Raw genomic sequence first — 19,150 nt, 5'->3', positions numbered from 1 at the left:
GGTTTCTCATCCGTGTGGGGAGCAGAACTGTCATAAAAACACATGTTGATGTCTTGATATGCCATAGTTTTTCTAACAATAACCGTAGCCTGAGTTTGCTAACCTTAATTTGGGGCCTTATGGTGAATCAACAGGTAGTTGGAAAGTAGGCAATACGCTACTAAAGCAAGCTGAATTGTGGTTTCTCATCCGTGTGGGGAGCAGAATTGTCATAAAAACACATGTTGATGTCTGGATATGTCATAGTTTTTCTAACCGTAACCCTAGCCTGAGTTTGCTAACCATAATTTGGGGCCATATGGTGAATCAACAGGTAGTTGGAAAGTAGGCAATATGCTACTAAAGCAAGCTGAATTGTGGTTTCTCATCCGTGTGGGGAGCAGAACTGTCATAAAAACACATGTTGATGTCTGGATATGCCATAGTTTTTCTAACCGTAACCGTAGCCTAAATTTGATAACCCTAATTTGTGGCCTTACGGTGAATCAAGAGGTAGTTGGAAAGTAGGCAATATGCTACTAAAGCATAAAACTTTCATAAAAACACATATTGATGTCTGGATATGCCATAGTTTTTCTAACCGTAACCCTAGCCTGAGTTTGCTAACCCTAATTTGGGGCCTTATGGTGAATCAACAGGTAGTTGGAAAGTAGGCGATATGCTACTAAAGCAAGCTGAATTGTGGTTTCTCTTCCGTGTGGGGAGCAGAACTGTCATAAAAACACATGTTGATGTCTCGATATGCCATAGTTTTTCTAACCCTAACCATAGCCTGAGTTTGCTAACCCTAATTTGGGGCCTTAGGGTGAATCAAGAGGTAGTTGGAAAGTAGGCAATATGCTACTAAAGCATAAAACTTTCATAAAAACACATATTGATGTCTGGATATGCCATAGTTTTTCTAACCGTAACCCTAGCCTGAGTTTGCTAACCCTAATTTGGGGCCTTATGGTGAATCAACAGGTAGTTGGAAAGTAGGCGATATGCTACTAAAGCAAGCTGAATTGTGGTTTCTCTTCCGTGTGGGGAGCAGAACTGTCATAAAAACACATGTTGATGTCTCGATATGCCATAGTTTTTCTAACCCTAACCATAGCCTGAGTTTGCTAACCCTAATTTGGGGCCTTAGGGTGAATCAACAGGTAGTTGGAAAGTAGGCAATATGCTACTAAAGCATGCTGAATTTTGTTTTCTCATCCGTGTGGGGAGCAGAACTGTCATAAAAACACATGTTGATGTCTGGATATGCCATAGTTTTTCTATCCCTAACCCTAGCCTGAGTTTGCTAACCCTAATTTGGGGCCTTATGGTGAATCAACAGGTAGTTGGAAAGTAGGCAATATGCTACTAAAGCATAAAACTTTCATAAAAACACATATTGATGTCTGGATATGCCATAGTTTTTCTAACCGTAACCCTAGCCTGAGTTTGCTAACCCTAATTTGGGGCCTTATGGTGAATCAACAGGTAGTTGGAAAGTAGGCAATATGCTACTAAAGCATAAAACTTTCATAAAAACACATGTTGATGTCTGGATATGCCATAGTTTTTCTAACCCTAACCCTAGCCTGAGTTTGCTAACCCTAATTTGGGGCCTTATGGTGAATCAACAGGTAGTTGGAAAGTAGGCAATATGCTACTATAGCATAAAACTTTCATAAAAACACATGTTGATGTCTGGATATGCCATAGTTTTTCTAACCCTAACCCTAGCCTGAGTTTGCTAACCGTAATTAGGGGCCTTATGGTGAATCAACAGGTAGTTGGAAAGTAGGCAATATGCTACTAAAGCAAGCTGAATTGTGGTTTCTCATCCGTGTGGGGAGCAGAACTGTCATAAAAACACATGTTGATGTCTGGATATGCCATAGTTTTTCTAACCGTAACCGTAGCCTGAGTTTGCTAACCCTAATTTGGGGCCTTATGGTGAATCAACAGGTAGTTGGAAAGTTGGCAATATGTTACTAAAGCAAGCTGAATTGTGGTTTCTCATCCGTGTGGGGAGCAGAACTGTCATAAAAACACATGTTGATGTCTGGATATGCCATAGTTTTTCTAACCCTAACCCTAGCCTGAGTTTGCTAACCCTAATTTGGGCCTTATGGTGAATCAACAGGTAGTTGGAAAGTAGGCAATATGCTACTAAAGCAAGCTGAATTGTGGTTTCTCATCCGTGTGGGGAGCAGAACTGTCATAAAAACACATGTTGATGTCTGGATATGCCATAGTTATTCTAACCCTAACCTTAGCCTGAGTTTGCTAACCCTAATTTGGGGCCTTATGGTGAATCAACAGGTAGTTGGAAAGTAGGCAATATGCTACTAAAGCAAGCTGAATTGTGGTTTCTCATCCATGTGGGGAGCAGAACTGTCATAAAAACACATGTTGATGTCTGGATATGCCATAGTTTTTCTAACCCTAACCCTAGCCTGAGTTTGCTAACCCTAATTTGGGCCTTATGGTGAATCAACAGGTAGTTGGAAAGTAGGCAATATGCTACTAAAGCAAGCTGAATTGTGGTTTCTCATCCGTGTGGGGAGCAGAACTGTCATAAAAACACATGTTGATGTCTGGATATGCCATAGTTTTTCTAACCCTAACCCTAGCCTGAGTTTGCTAACCCTAATTTGGGGCCTTATGGTGAATCAACAGGTAGTTGGAAAGTAGGCAATATGCTACTAAAGCAAGCTGAATTGTGGTTTCTCATCCGTGTGGGGAGCAGAACTGTCATAAAAACACATGTTGATGTCTGGATATGCCATAGTTTTTCTTACCCTAACCCTAGCCTGAGTTTGCTAACCCTAATTTGGGGCCTTAGGGTGAATCAACAGGTTGTTGGAAAGTAGGCGATATGCTACTAAAGCAAGCTGAATTGTGGTTTCTCTTCCGTGTGGGGAGCAGAACTGTCATAAAAACACATGTTGATGTCTCGATATGCCATAGTTTTTCTAACCTTAACCATAGCCTGAGTTTGCTAACCCTAATTTGGGCCTTATGGTGAATCAACAGGTAGTTGGAAAGTAGGCAATATGCTACTAAAGCAAGCTGAATTGTGGTTTCTCATCCGTGTGGGGAGCAGAACTGTCATAAAAACACATGTTGATGTCTGGATATGCCATAGTTTTTCTAACCCTAACCATAGCCTGAGTTTGCTAACCCTAATTTGGGCCTTATGGTGAATCAACAGGTAGTTGGAAAGTAGGCAATATGCTACTAAAGCAAGCTGAATTGTGGTTTCTCATCCGTGTGGGGAGGAGAACTGTCATAAAAACACATGCTGATGTCTGGATATGCCATAGTTATTCTAACCATAACCTTAGCCTGCGTTTGCTAACCCTAATTTGGGCCTTATGGTGAATCAACAGGTAGTTGGAAAGTAGGCAATATGCTACTAAAGCAAGCTGAATTGTGGTTTCTCATCCGTGTGGGGAGCAGAACTGTCATAAAAACACATGTTGATGTCTGGATATGCCATAGTTATTCTAACCCTAACCTTAGCCTGAGTTTGCTAACCCTAATTTGGGGCCTTATGGTGAATCAACAGGTAGTTGGAAAGTAGGCAATATGCTACTAAAGCATGCTGAATTTTGTTTTCTCATCCGTGTGGGGAGCAGAACTGTCATAAAAACACATGTTGATGTCTGGATATGCCATAGTTTTTCTAACCCTAACCGTAGCCTGAGTTTGCTAACCCTAATTTGGGCCTTATGGTGAATCAACAGGTAGTTGGAAAGTAGGCGATATGCTACTAAAGCAAGCTGAATTGTGGTTTCTCTTCCGTGTGGGGAGCAGAACTGTCATAAAAACACATGTTGATGTCTGGATATGCCATAGTTATTCTAACCTTAACCATAGCCTGAGTTTGCTAACCCTAATTTGGGCCTTATGGTGAATCAACAGGTAGTTGGAAAGTAGGCGATATGCTACTAAAGCAAGCTGAATTGTGGTTTCTCTTCCGTGTGGGGAGCAGAACTGTCATAAAAACACATGTTGATGTCTGGATATGCCATAGTTTTTCTAACCCTAACCATAGCCTGAGTTTGCTAACCCTAATTTGGGGCCTTATGGTGAATCAACAGGTAGTTGGAAAGTAGGCGATATGCTACTAAAGCAAGCTGAATTGTGGTTTCTCATCCGTGTGGGGAGCAGAACTGTCATAAAAACACATGTTGATGTCTGGATATGCCATAGTTTTTCTAACCATAACCATAGCCTGAGTTTGCTAACCCTAATTTGGGCCTTATGGTGAATCAACAGGTAGTTGGAAAGTACTCAATATGCTACTAAAGCATGCTGAATTTTGTTTTCTCATCCATGTGGGGAGCAGTACTGTCATAAAAACACATGCTGATGTCTGGATATGCCATAGTTATTCTAACCATAACCTTAGCCTGAGTTTGCTAACCTTAATTTGGGGCCTTATGGTGAATCAACAGGTAGTTGGAAAGTAGGCAATATGCTACTAAAGCAAGCTGAATTGTGGTTTCTCATCCGTGTGGGGAGCAGAACTGTCATAAAAACACATGTTGATGTCTGGATATGCCATAGTTTTTCTAACCCTAACCGTAGCCTGAGTTTGCTAACCCTAATTTGGGGCCTTATGGTGAATCAACAGGTAGTTGGAAAGTAGGCGATATGCTACTAAAGCAAGCTGAATTGTGGTTTCTCTTCCGTGTGGGGAGCAGAACTGTCATAAAAACACATGTTGATGTCTCGATATGCCATAGTTTTTCTAACCTTAACCATAGCCTGAGTTTGCTAACCCTAATTTGGGCCTTATGGTGAATCAACAGGTAGTTGGAAAGTAGGCAATATGCTACTAAAGCAAGCTGAATTGTGGTTTCTCATCCGTGTGGGGAGCAGAACTGTCATAAAAACACATGTTGATGTCTGGATATGCCATAGTTTTTCTAACCCTAACCATAGCCTGAGTTTGCTAACCCTAATTTGGGGCCTTATGGTGAATCAACAGGTAGTTGGAAAGTAGTCAATATGCTACTAAAGCATGCTGAATTTTGTTTTCTCATCTTTGTGGGGAGCAGAACTGTCATAAAAACACATGTTGATGTCTGGATATGCCATAGTTTTTCTTACCCTAACCCTAGCCTGAGTTTGCTAACCCTAATTTGGGGCCTTAGGGTGAATCAACAGGTAGTTGGAAAGTACTCAATATGCTACTAAAGCATGCTGAATTTTGTTTTCTCATCCATGTGGGGAGCAGTACTGTCATAAAAACACATGTTGATGTCTGGATATGCCATAGTTTTTCTAACCTTAACCCTAGCCTGAGTTTGCTAACCTTAATTTGGGGCCTTATGGTGAATCAACAGGTAGTTGGAAAGTAGGCAATATGCTACTAAAGCAAGCTGAATTGTGGTTTCTCATCCGTGTGGGGAGCAGAACTGTCATAAAAACACATGTTGATGTCTGGATATGCCAGAGTTTGCTAACCCTAATTTGGGCCTTATGGTGAATCAACAGGTAGTTGGAAAGTAGGCAATATGCTACTAAAGCAAGCTGAATTGTGGTTTCTCATCCGTGTGGGGAGCAGAACTGTCATAAAAACACATGTTGATGTCTGGATGTGCCATAGTTATTCTAACCCTAACCTTAGCCTGAGTTTGCTAACCCTAATTTGGGGCCTTATGGTGAATCAACAGGTAGTTGGAAAGTAGGCAATATGCTACTAAAGCAAGCTGAATTGTGGTTTCTCATCCGTGTGGGGAGCAGAACTGTCATAAAAACACATGTTGATGTCTGGATATGCCATAGTTTTTCTAACCCTAACCCTAGCCTGAGTTTGCTAACCCTAATTTGGGCCTTATGGTGAATCAACAGGTAGTTGGAAAGTAGGCAATATGCTACTAAAGCAAGCTGAATTGTGGTTTCTCATCCGTGTGGGGAGCAGAACTGTCATAAAAACACATGTTGATGTCTGGATATGCCATAGTTTTTCTAACCGTAACCCTAGCCTGAGTTTGCTAACCCTAATTTGGGCCTTATGGTGAATCAACAGGTAGTTGGAAAGTAGGCAATATGCTACTAAAGCAAGCTGAATTGTGGTTTCTCATCCGTGTGGGGAGCAGAACTGTCATAAAAACACATGTTGATGTCTCGATATGCCATAGTTTTTCTAACCTTAACCATAGCCTGAGTTTGCTAACCATAATTTGGGCCTTATGGTGAATCAACAGGTAGTTGGAAAGTAGGCGATATGCTACTAAAGCAAGCTGAATTGTGGTTTCTCATCCGTGTGGGGAGCAGAACTGTCATAAAAACACATGTTGATGTCTGGATATGCCATAGTTTTTCTAACCCTAACCCTAGCCTGAGTTTGCTAACCCTAATTTGGGCCTTATGGTGAATCAACAGGTAGTTGGAAAGTAGGCAATATGCTACTAAAGCAAGCTGAATTGTGGTTTCTCATCCGTGTGGGGAGCAGAACTGTCATAAAAACACATGTTGATGTCTGGATATGCCATAGTTTTTCTTACCCTAACCCTAGCCTGAGTTTGCTAACCCTAATTTGGGGCCTTAGGGTGAATCAACAGGTAGTTGGAAAGTACTCAATATGCTACTAAAGCATGCTGAATTTTGTTTTCTCATCCATGTGGGGAGCAGTACTGTCATAAAAACACATGTTGATGTCTGGATATGCCATAGTTTTTCTAACCTTAACCCTAGCCTGAGTTTGCTAACCTTAATTTGGGGCCTTATGGTGAATCAACAGGTAGTTGGAAAGTAGGCAATATGCTACTAAAGCAAGCTGAATTGTGGTTTCTCATCCGTGTGGGGAGCAGAACTGTCATAAAAACACATGTTGATGTCTGGATATGCCAGAGTTTGCTAACCCTAATTTGGGCCTTATGGTGAATCAACAGGTAGTTGGAAAGTAGGCAATATGCTACTAAAGCAAGCTGAATTGTGGTTTCTCATCCGTGTGGGGAGAACTGTCATAAAAACACATGTTGATGTCTGGATATGCCATAGTTTTTCTAACCCTAACCCTAGCCTGAGTTTGCTAACCCTAATTTGGGCCTTATGGTGAATCAACAGGTAGTTGGAAAGTAGGCAATATGCTACTAAAGCAAGCTGAATTGTGGTTTCTCATCCGTGTGGGGAGCAGAACTGTCATAAAAACACATGTTGATGTCTGGATATGCCATAGTTTTTCTAACCATAACCCTAGCCTGAGTTTGCTAACCCTAATTTGGGCCTTATGGTGAATCAACAGGTAGTTGGAAAGTAGGCAATATGCTACTAAAGCAAGCTGAATTGTGGTTTCTCATCCGTGTGGGGAGCAGAACTGTCATAAAAACACATGTTGATGTCTGGATGTGCCATAGTTATTCTAACCCTAACCTTAGCCTGAGTTTGCTAACCCTAATTTGGGGCCTTAGGGTGAATCAACAGGTAGTTGGAAAGTACTCAATATGCTACTAAAGCATGCTGAATTTTGTTTTCTCATCCGTGTGGGGAGCAGAACTGTCATAAAAACACATGTTGATGTCTGGATATGCCATAGTTTTTCTAACCATAACCATAGCCTGAGTTTGCTAACCCTAATTTGGGCCTTATGGTGAATCAACAGGTAGTTGGAAAGTAGGCAATATGCTACTAAAGCAAGCTGAATTGTGGTTTCTCATCCGTGTGGGGAGGAGAACTGTCATAAAAACACATGCTGATGTCTGGATATGCCATAGTTATTCTAACCATAACCTTAGCCTGCGTTTGCTAACCCTAATTTGGGCCTTATGGTGAATCAACAGGTAGTTGGAAAGTAGGCAATATGCTACTAAAGCAAGCTGAATTGTGGTTTCTCATCCGTGTGGGGAGCAGAACTGTCATAAAAACACATGTTGATGTCTGGATATGCCATAGTTTTTCTAACCCTAACCGTAGCCTGAGTTTGCTAACCCTAATTTGGGGCCTTATGGTGAATCAACAGGTAGTTGGAAAGTAGGCGATATGCTACTAAAGCAAGCTGAATTGTGGTTTCTCTTCCGTGTGGGGAGCAGAACTGTCATAAAAACACATGTTGATGTCTCGATATGCCATAGTTTTTCTAACCTTAACCATAGCCTGAGTTTGCTAACCCTAATTTGGGCCTTATGGTGAATCAACAGGTAGTTGGAAAGTAGGCAATATGCTACTAAAGCAAGCTGAATTGTGGTTTCTCATCCGTGTGGGGAGCAGAACTGTCATAAAAACACATGTTGATGTCTGGATATGCCATAGTTTTTCTAACCCTAACCATAGCCTGAGTTTGCTAACCCTAATTTGGGGCCTTAGGGTGAATCAACAGGTAGTTGGAAAGTACTCAATATGCTACTAAAGCATGCTGAATTTTGTTTTCTCATCCATGTGGGGAGCAGTACTGTCATAAAAACACATGTTGATGTCTGGATATGCCATAGTTTTTCTAACCTTAACCCTAGCCTGAGTTTGCTAACCTTAATTTGGGGCCTTATGGTGAATCAACAGGTAGTTGGAAAGTAGGCAATATGCTACTAAAGCAAGCTGAATTGTGGTTTCTCATCCGTGTGGGGAGCAGAACTGTCATAAAAACACATGTTGATGTCTGGATATGCCAGAGTTTGCTAACCCTAATTTGGGCCTTATGGTGAATCAACAGGTAGTTGGAAAGTAGGCAATATGCTACTAAAGCAAGCTGAATTGTGGTTTCTCATCCGTGTGGGGAGGAGAACTGTCATAAAAACACATGTTGATGTCTGGATATGCCATAGTTTTTCTAACCCTAACCCTAGCCTGAGTTTGCTAACCCTAATTTGGGCCTTATGGTGAATCAACAGGTAGTTGGAAAGTAGGCAATATGCTACTAAAGCAAGCTGAATTGTGGTTTCTCATCCGTGTGGGGAGCAGAACTGTCATAAAAACACATGTTGATGTCTGGATATGCCATAGTTTTTCTAACCATAACCCTAGCCTGAGTTTGCTAACCCTAATTTGGGCCTTATGGTGAATCAACAGGTAGTTGGAAAGTAGGCAATATGCTACTAAAGCAAGCTGAATTGTGGTTTCTCATCCGTGTGGGGAGCAGAACTGTCATAAAAACACATGTTGATGTCTGGATATGCCATAGTTATTCTAACCCTAACCTTAGCCTGAGTTTGCTAACCCTAATTTGGGGCCTTATGGTGAATCAACAGGTAGTTGGAAAGTAGGCAATATGCTACTAAAGCAAGCTGAATTGTGGTTTCTCATCCGTGTGGGGAGCAGAACTGTCATAAAAACACATGTTGATGTCTGGATATGCCATAGTTTTTCTAACCCTAACCCTAGCCTGAGTTTGCTAACCCTAATTTGGGCCTTATGGTGAATCAACAGGTAGTTGGAAAGTAGGCAATATGCTACTAAAGCAAGCTGAATTGTGGTTTCTCATCCGTGTGGGGAGCAGAACTGTCATAAAAACACATGTTGATGTCTGGATATGCCATAGTTTTTCTAACCGTAACCTTAGCCTGAGTTTGCTAACCCTAATTTGGGGCCTTAGGGTGAATCAACAGGTAGTTGGAAAGTACTCAATATGCTACTAAAGCAAGCTGAATTGTGGTTTCTCATCCGTGTGGGGAGCAGAACTGTCATAAAAACACATGTTGATGTCTGGATATGCCATAGTTTTTCTTACCCTAACCCTAGCCTGAGTTTGCTAACCCTAATTTGGGGCCTTAGGGTGAATCAACAGGTTGTTGGAAAGTAGGCGATATGCTACTAAAGCAAGCTGAATTGTGGTTTCTCTTCCGTGTGGGGAGCAGAACTGTCATAAAAACACATGTTGATGTCTGGATATGCCATAGTTTTTCTAACCCTAACCCTAGCCTGAGTTTGCTAACCCTAATTTGGGCCTTATGGTGAATCAACAGGTAGTTGGAAAGTAGGCAATATGCTACTAAAGCAAGCTGAATTGTGGTTTCTCATCCGTGTGGGGAGCAGAACTGTCATAAAAACACATGTTGATGTCTGGATATGCCATAGTTATTCTAACCCTAACCTTAGCCTGAGTTTGCTAACCCTAATTTGGGGCCTTATGGTGAATCAACAGGTAGTTGGAAAGTAGGCAATATGCTACTAAAGCAAGCTGAATTGTGGTTTCTCATCCATGTGGGGAGCAGAACTGTCATAAAAACACATGTTGATGTCTGGATATGCCATAGTTTTTCTAACCCTAACCCTAGCCTGAGTTTGCTAACCCTAATTTGGGCCTAATGGTGAATCAACAGGTAGTTGGAAAGTAGGCAATATGCTACTAAAGCAAGCTGAATTGTGGTTTCTCATCCGTGTGGGGAGCAGAACTGTCATAAAAACACATGTTGATGTCTGGATATGCCATAGTTTTTCTAACCCTAACCCTAGCCTGAGTTTGCTAACCCTAATTTGGGGCCTTATGGTGAATCAACAGGTAGTTGGAAAGTAGGCAATATGCTACTAAAGCAAGCTGAATTGTGGTTTCTCATCCGTGTGGGGAGCAGAACTGTCATAAAAACACATGTTGATGTCTGGATATGCCATAGTTTTTCTTACCCTAACCCTAGCCTGAGTTTGCTAACCCTAATTTGGGGCCTTAGGGTGAATCAACAGGTTGTTGGAAAGTAGGCGATATGCTACTAAAGCAAGCTGAATTGTGGTTTCTCATCCGTGTGGGGAGCAGAACTGTCATAAAAACACATGTTAATGTCTGGATATGCCATAGTTTTTCTTACCCTAACCCTAGCCTGAGTTTGCTAACCCTAATTTGGGGCCTTAGGGTGAATCAACAGGTAGTTGGAAAGTACTCAATATGCTACTAAAGCATGCTGAATTTTGTTTTCTCATCCGTGTGGGGAGCAGTACTGTCATAAAAACACATGTTGATGTCTGGATATGCCATAGTTTTTCTAACCCTAACCCTAGCCTGAGTTTGCTAACCCTAATTTGGGGCCTTATGGTGAATCAACAGGTAGTTGGAAAGTAGGCAATATGCTACTAAAGCAAGCTGAATTGTGGTTTCTCATCCGTGTGGGGAGCAGAACTGTCATAAAAACATATGTTGATGTCTGGATATGCCATAGTTTTTCTAACCCTAACCCTAGCCTGAGTTTGATAACCCTAATTTGGGCCTTATGGTGAATCAACAGGTAGTTGGAAAGTAGGCAATATGCTACTAAAGCAAGCTGAATTGTGGTTTCTCATCCGTGTGGGGAGGAGAACTGTCATAAAAACATATGTTGATGTCTGGATATGCCATAGTTATTCTAACCCTAACCATAGCCTGAGTTTGCTAACCGTAATTTGGGGCCTTATGGTGAATCAACAGGTAGTTGGAAAGTAGTCAATATGCTACTAAAGCATGCTGAATTTTGTTTTCTCATCTTTGTGGGGAGCAGAACTGTCATAAAAACACATGTTGATGTCTGGATATGCCATAGTTTTTCTTACCCTAACCCTAGCCTGAGTTTGCTAACCCTAATTTGGGGCCTTAGGGTGAATCAACAGGTAGTTGGAAAGTACTCAATATGCTACTAAAGCATGCTGAATTTTGTTTTCTCATCCGTGTGGGGAGCAGAACTGTCATAAAAACACATGTTGATGTCTGGATATGCCATAGTTTTTCTAACCATAACCATAGCCTGAGTTTGCTAACCCTAATTTGGGCCTTATGGTGAATCAACAGGTAGTTGGAAAGTAGGCAATATGCTACTAAAGCAAGCTGAATTGTGGTTTCTCATCCGTGTGGGGAGGAGAACTGTCATAAAAACACATGCTGATGTCTGGATATGCCATAGTTATTCTAACCATAACCTTAGCCTGCGTTTGCTAACCCTAATTTGGGCCTTATGGTGAATCAACAGGTAGTTGGAAAGTAGGCAATATGCTACTAAAGCAAGCTGAATTGTGGTTTCTCATCCGTGTGGGGAGCAGAACTGTCATAAAAACACATGTTGATGTCTGGATATGCCATAGTTTTTCTAACCCTAACCGTAGCCTGAGTTTGCTAACCCTAATTTGGGGCCTTATGGTGAATCAACAGGTAGTTGGAAAGTAGGCGATATGCTACTAAAGCAAGCTGAATTGTGGTTTCTCTTCCGTGTGGGGAGCAGAACTGTCATAAAAACACATGTTGATGTCTCGATATGCCATAGTTTTTCTAACCTTAACCATAGCCTGAGTTTGCTAACCCTAATTTGGGCCTTATGGTGAATCAACAGGTAGTTGGAAAGTAGGCAATATGCTACTAAAGCAAGCTGAATTGTGGTTTCTCATCCGTGTGGGGAGCAGAACTGTCATAAAAACACATGTTGATGTCTGGATATGCCATAGTTTTTCTAACCCTAACCATAGCCTGAGTTTGCTAACCCTAATTTGGGGCCTTATGGTGAATCAACAGGTAGTTGGAAAGTAGTCAATATGCTACTAAAGCATGCTGAATTTTGTTTTCTCATCTTTGTGGGGAGCAGAACTGTCATAAAAACACATGTTGATGTCTGGATATGCCATAGTTTTTCTTACCCTAACCCTAGCCTGAGTTTGCTAACCCTAATTTGGGGCCTTAGGGTGAATCAACAGGTAGTTGGAAAGTACTCAATATGCTACTAAAGCATGCTGAATTTTGTTTTCTCATCCATGTGGGGAGCAGTACTGTCATAAAAACACATGTTGATGTCTGGATATGCCATAGTTTTTCTAACCTTAACCCTAGCCTGAGTTTGCTAACCTTAATTTGGGGCCTTATGGTGAATCAACAGGTAGTTGGAAAGTAGGCAATATGCTACTAAAGCAAGCTGAATTGTGGTTTCTCATCCGTGTGGGGAGCAGAACTGTCATAAAAACACATGTTGATGTCTGGATATGCCAGAGTTTGCTAACCCTAATTTGGGCCTTATGGTGAATCAACAGGTAGTTGGAAAGTAGGCAATATGCTACTAAAGCAAGCTGAATTGTGGTTTCTCATCCGTGTGGGGAGAACTGTCATAAAAACACATGTTGATGTCTGGATATGCCATAGTTTTTCTAACCCTAACCCTAGCCTGAGTTTGCTAACCCTAATTTGGGCCTTATGGTGAATCAACAGGTAGTTGGAAAGTAGGCAATATGCTACTAAAGCAAGCTGAATTGTGGTTTCTCATCCGTGTGGGGAGCAGAACTGTCATAAAAACACATGTTGATGTCTGGATATGCCATAGTTTTTCTAACCATAACCCTAGCCTGAGTTTGCTAACCCTAATTTGGGCCTTATGGTGAATCAACAGGTAGTTGGAAAGTAGGCAATATGCTACTAAAGCAAGCTGAATTGTGGTTTCTCATCCGTGTGGGGAGCAGAACTGTCATAAAAACACATGTTGATGTCTGGATGTGCCATAGTTATTCTAACCCTAACCTTAGCCTGAGTTTGCTAACCCTAATTTGGGGCCTTATGGTGAATCAACAGGTAGTTGGAAAGTAGGCAATATGCTACTAAAGCAAGCTGAATTGTGGTTTCTCATCCGTGTGGGGAGCAGAACTGTCATAAAAACACATGTTGATGTCTGGATATGCCATAGTTTTTCTAACCCTAACCCTAGCCTGAGTTTGCTAACCCTAATTTGGGCCTTATGGTGAATCAACAGGTAGTTGGAAAGTAGGCAATATGCTACTAAAGCAAGCTGAATTGTGGTTTCTCATCCGTGTGGGGAGCAGAACTGTCATAAAAACACATGTTGATGTCTGGATATGCCATAGTTTTTCTAACCGTAACCCTAGCCTGAGTTTGCTAACCCTAATTTGGGGCCTTATGGTGAATCAACAGGTAGTTGGAAAGTAGGCAATATGCTACTAAAGCAAGCTGAATTGTGGTTTCTCATCCGTGTGGGGAGCAGAACTGTCATAAAAACACATGTTGATGTCTGGATATGCCATAGTTTTTCTTACCCTAACCCTAGCCTGAGTTTGCTAACCCTAATTTGGGGCCTTAGGGTGAATCAACAGGTTGTTGGAAAGTAGGCGATATGCTACTAAAGCAAGCTGAATTGTGGTTTCTCTTCCGTGTGGGGAGCAGAACTGTCATAAAAACACATGTTGATGTCTGGATATGCCATAGTTTTTCTAACCCTAACCCTAGCCTGAGTTTGCTAACCCTAATTTGGGCCTTATGGTGAATCAACAGGTAGTTGGAAAGTAGGCAATATGCTACTAAAGCAAGCTGAATTGTGGTTTCTCATCCGTGTGGGGAGCAGAACTGTCATAAAAACACATGTTGATGTCTGGATATGCCATAGTTATTCTAACCCTAACCTTAGCCTGAGTTTGCTAACCCTAATTTGGGGCCTTATGGTGAATCAACAGGTAGTTGGAAAGTAGGCAATATGCTACTAAAGCAAGCTGAATTGTGGTTTCTCATCCGTGTGGGGAGCAGAACTGTCATAAAAACACATGTTGATGTCTGGATATGCCATAGTTTTTCTAACCCTAACCCTAGCCTGAGTTTGCTAACCCTAATTTGGGCCTTATGGTGAATCAACAGGTAGTTGGAAAGTAGGCAATATGCTACTAAAGCAAGCTGAATTGTGGTTTCTCATCCGTGTGGGGAGCAGAACTGTCATAAAAACACATGTTGATGTCTGGATATGCCATAGTTTTTCTAACCCTAACCCTAGCCTGAGTTTGCTAACCCTAATTTGGGGCCTTATGGTGAATCAACAGGTAGTTGGAAAGTAGGCAATATGCTACTAAAGCAAGCTGAATTGTGGTTTCTCATCCGTGTGGGGAGCAGAACTGTCATAAAAACACATGTTGATGTCTGGATATGCCATAGTTATTCTAACCCTAACCTTAGCCTGAGTTTGCTAACCCTAATTTGGGGCCTTAGGGTGAATCAACAGGTTGTTGGAAAGTAGGCGATATGCTACTAAAGCAAGCTGAATTGTGGTTTCTCTTCCGTGTGGGGAGCAGAACTGTCATAAAAACACATGTTGATGTCTCGATATGCCATAGTTTTTCTAACCTTAACCATAGCCTGAGTTTGCTAACCCTAATTTGGGCCTTATGGTGAATCAACAGGTAGTTGGAAAGTAGGCAATATGCTACTAAAGCAAGCTGAATTGTGGTTTCTCATCCGTGTGGGGAGCAGAACTGTCATAAAAACACATGTTGATGTCTGGATATGCCATAGTTTTTCTAACCATAACCATAGCCTGAGTTTGCTAACCCTAATTTGGGCCTTATGGTGAATCAACAGGTAGTTGGAAAGTAGGCAATATGCTACTAAAGCAAGCTGAATTGCGGTTTCTCATCCGTGTGGGGAGGAGAACTGTCATAAAAACACATGCTGATGTCTGGATATGCCATAGTTATTCTAACCATAACCTTAGCCTGCGTTTGCTAACCCTAATTTGGGCCTTATGGTGAATCAACAGGTAGTTGGAAAGTAGGCAATATGCTACTAAAGCAAGCTGAATTGTGGTTTCTCATCCGTGTGGGGAGCAGAACTGTCATAAAAACACATGTTGATGTCTGGATATGCCATAGTTTTTCTAACCCTAACCGTAGCCTGAGTTTGCTAACCCTAATTTGGGGCCTTATGGTGAATCAACAGGTAGTTGGAAAGTAGGCGATATGCTACTAAAGCAAGCTGAATTGTGGTTTCTCTTCCGTGTGGGGAGCAGAACTGTCATAAAAACACATGTTGATGTCTCGATATGCCATAGTTTTTCTAACCTTAACCATAGCCTGAGTTTGCTAACCCTAATTTGGGCCTTATGGTGAATCAACAGGTAGTTGGAAAGTAGGCAATATGCTACTAAAGCAAGCTGAATTGTGGTTTCTCATCCGTGTGGGGAGCAGAACTGTCATAAAAACACATGTTGATGTCTGGATATGCCATAGTTTTTCTAACCCTAACCATAGCCTGAGTTTGCTAACCCTAATTTGGGGCCTTATGGTGAATCAACAGGTAGTTGGAAAGTAGTCAATATGCTACTAAAGCATGCTGAATTTTGTTTTCTCATCTTTGTGGGGAGCAGAACTGTCATAAAAACACATGTTGATGTCTGGATATGCCATAGTTTTTCTTACCCTAACCCTAGCCTGAGTTTGCTAACCCTAATTTGGGGCCTTAGGGTGAATCAACAGGTAGTTGGAAAGTACTCAATATGCTACTAAAGCATGCTGAATTTTGTTTTCTCATCCATGTGGGGAGCAGTACTGTCATAAAAACACATGTTGATGTCTGGATATGCCATAGTTTTTCTAACCTTAACCATAGCCTGAGTTTGCTAACCTTAATTTGGGGCCTTATGGTGAATCAACAGGTAGTTGGAAAGTAGGCAATATGCTACTAAAGCAAGCTGAATTGTGGTTTCTCATCCGTGTGGGGAGCAGAACTGTCATAAAAACACATGTTGATGTCTGGATATGCCATAGTTTTTCTAACCATAACCATAGCCTGAGTTTGCTAACCCTAATTTGGGCCTTATGGTGAATCAACAGGTAGTTGGAAAGTAGGCAATATGCTACTAAAGCAAGCTGAATTGTGGTTTCTCATCCGTGTGGGGAGGAGAACTGTCATAAAAACACATGCTGATGTCTGGATATGCCATAGTTATTCTAACCATAACCTTAGCCTGCGTTTGCTAACCCTAATTTGGGCCTTATGGTGAATCAACAGGTAGTTGGAAAGTAGGCAATATGCTACTAAAGCAAGCTGAATTGTGGTTTCTCATCCGTGTGGGGAGCAGAACTGTCATAAAAACACATGTTGATGTCTGGATATGCCATAGTTTTTCTAACCCTAACCGTAGCCTGAGTTTGCTAACCCTAATTTGGGGCCTTATGGTGAATCAACAGGTAGTTGGAAAGTAGGCGATATGCTACTAAAGCAAGCTGAATTGTGGTTTCTCTTCCGTGTGGGGAGCAGAACTGTCATAAAAACACATGTTGATGTCTCGATATGCCATAGTTTTTCTAACCTTAACCATAGCCTGAGTTTGCTAACCCTAATTTGGGCCTTATGGTGAATCAACAGGTAGTTGGAAAGTAGGCAATATGCTACTAAAGCAAGCTGAATTGTAGTTTCTCATCCGTGTGGGGAGCAGAACTGTCATAAAAACACATGTTGATGTCTGGATATGCCATAGTTTTTCTAACCCTAACCATAGCCTGAGTTTGCTAACCCTAATTTGGGGCCTTATGGTGAATCAACAGGTAGTTGGAAAGTAGTCAATATGCTACTAAAGCATGCTGAATTTTGTTTTCTCATCTTTGTGGGGAGCAGAACTGTCATAAAAACACATGTTGATGTCTGGATATGCCATAGTTTTTCTTACCCTAACCCTAGCCTGAGTTTGCTAACCCTAATTTGGGGCCTTAGGGTGAATCAACAGGTAGTTGGAAAGTACTCAATATGCTACTAAAGCATGCTGAATTTTGTTTTCTCATCCATGTGGGGAGCAGTACTGTCATAAAAACACATGTTGATGTCTGGATATGCCATAGTTTTTCTAACCTTAACCCTAGCCTGAGTTTGCTAACCTTAATTTGGGGCCTTATGGTGAATCAACAGGTAGTTGGAAAGTAGGCAATATGCTACTAAAGCAAGCTGAATTGTGGTTTCTCATCCGTGTGGGGAGCAGAACTGTCATAAAAACACATGTTGATGTCTGGATATGCCAGAGTTTGCTAACCCTAATTTGGGCCTTATGGTGAATCAACAGGTAGTTGGAAAGTAGGCAATATGCTACTAAAGCAAGCTGAATTGTGGTTTCTCATCCGTGTGGGGAGGAGAACTGTCATAAAAACACATGTTGATGTCTGGATATGCCATAGTTTTTCTAACCCTAACCCTAGCCTGAGTTTGCTAACCCTAATTTGGGCCTTATGGTGAATCAACAGGTAGTTGGAAAGTAGGCAATATGCTACTAAAGCAAGCTGAATTGTGGTTTCTCATCCGTGTGGGGAGCAGAACTGTCATAAAAACACATGTTGATGTCTGGATATGCCATAGTTTTTCTAACCATAACCCTAGCCTGAGTTTGCTAACCCTAATTTGGGCCTTATGGTGAATCAACAGGTAGTTGGAAAGTAGGCAATATGCTACTAAAGCAAGCTGAATTGTGGTTTCTCATCCGTGTGGGGAGCAGAACTGTCATAAAAACACATGTTGATGTCTGGATATGCCATAGTTATTCTAACCCTAACCTTAGCCTGAGTTTGCTAACCCTAATTTGGGGCCTTATGGTGAATCAACAGGTAGTTGGAAAGTAGGCAATATGCTACTAAAGCAAGCTGAATTGTGGTTTCTCATCCGTGTGGGGAGCAGAACTGTCATAAAAACACATGTTGATGTCTGGATATGCCATAGTTTTTCTAACCCTAACCCTAGCCTGAGTTTGCTAACCCTAATTTGGGCCTTATGGTGAATCAACAGGTAGTTGGAAAGTAGGCAATATGCTACTAAAGCAAGCTGAATTGTGGTTTCTCATCCGTGTGGGGAGCAGAACTGTCATAAAAACACATGTTGATGTCTGGATATGCCATAGTTTTTCTAACCGTAACCTTAGCCTGAGTTTGCTAACCCTAATTTGGGGCCTTAGGGTGAATCAACAGGTAGTTGGAAAGTACTCAATATGCTACTAAAGCAAGCTGAATTGTGGTTTCTCATCCGTGTGGGGAGCAGAACTGTCATAAAAACACATGTTGATGTCTGGATATGCCATAGTTTTTCTTACCCTAACCCTAGCCTGAGTTTGCTAACCCTAATTTGGGGCCTTAGGGTGAATCAACAGGTTGTTGGAAAGTAGGCGATATGCTACTAAAGCAAGCTGAATTGTGGTTTCTCTTCCGTGTGGGGAGCAGAACTGTCATAAAAACACATGTTGATGTCTGGATATGCCATAGTTTTTCTAACCCTAACCCTAGCCTGAGTTTGCTAACCCTAATTTGGGCCTTATGGTGAATCAACAGGTAGTTGGAAAGTAGGCAATATGCTACTAAAGCAAGCTGAATTGTGGTTTCTCATCCGTGTGGGGAGCAGAACTGTCATAAAAACACATGTTGATGTCTGGATATGCCATAGTTATTCTAACCCTAACCTTAGCCTGAGTTTGCTAACCCTAATTTGGGGCCTTATGGTGAATCAACAGGTAGTTGGAAAGTAGGCAATATGCTACTAAAGCAAGCT

The sequence above is a fragment of the Paramormyrops kingsleyae genome, unplaced genomic scaffold (assembly GCF_048594095.1).
Source record: "Paramormyrops kingsleyae isolate MSU_618 unplaced genomic scaffold, PKINGS_0.4 ups49, whole genome shotgun sequence".
Classification (NCBI taxonomy): Eukaryota; Metazoa; Chordata; class Actinopteri; order Osteoglossiformes; family Mormyridae; genus Paramormyrops; species Paramormyrops kingsleyae.
The sequence above is the reverse complement of the archived record's forward strand: the minus strand, read 5'-3'. Positions refer to the sequence as shown.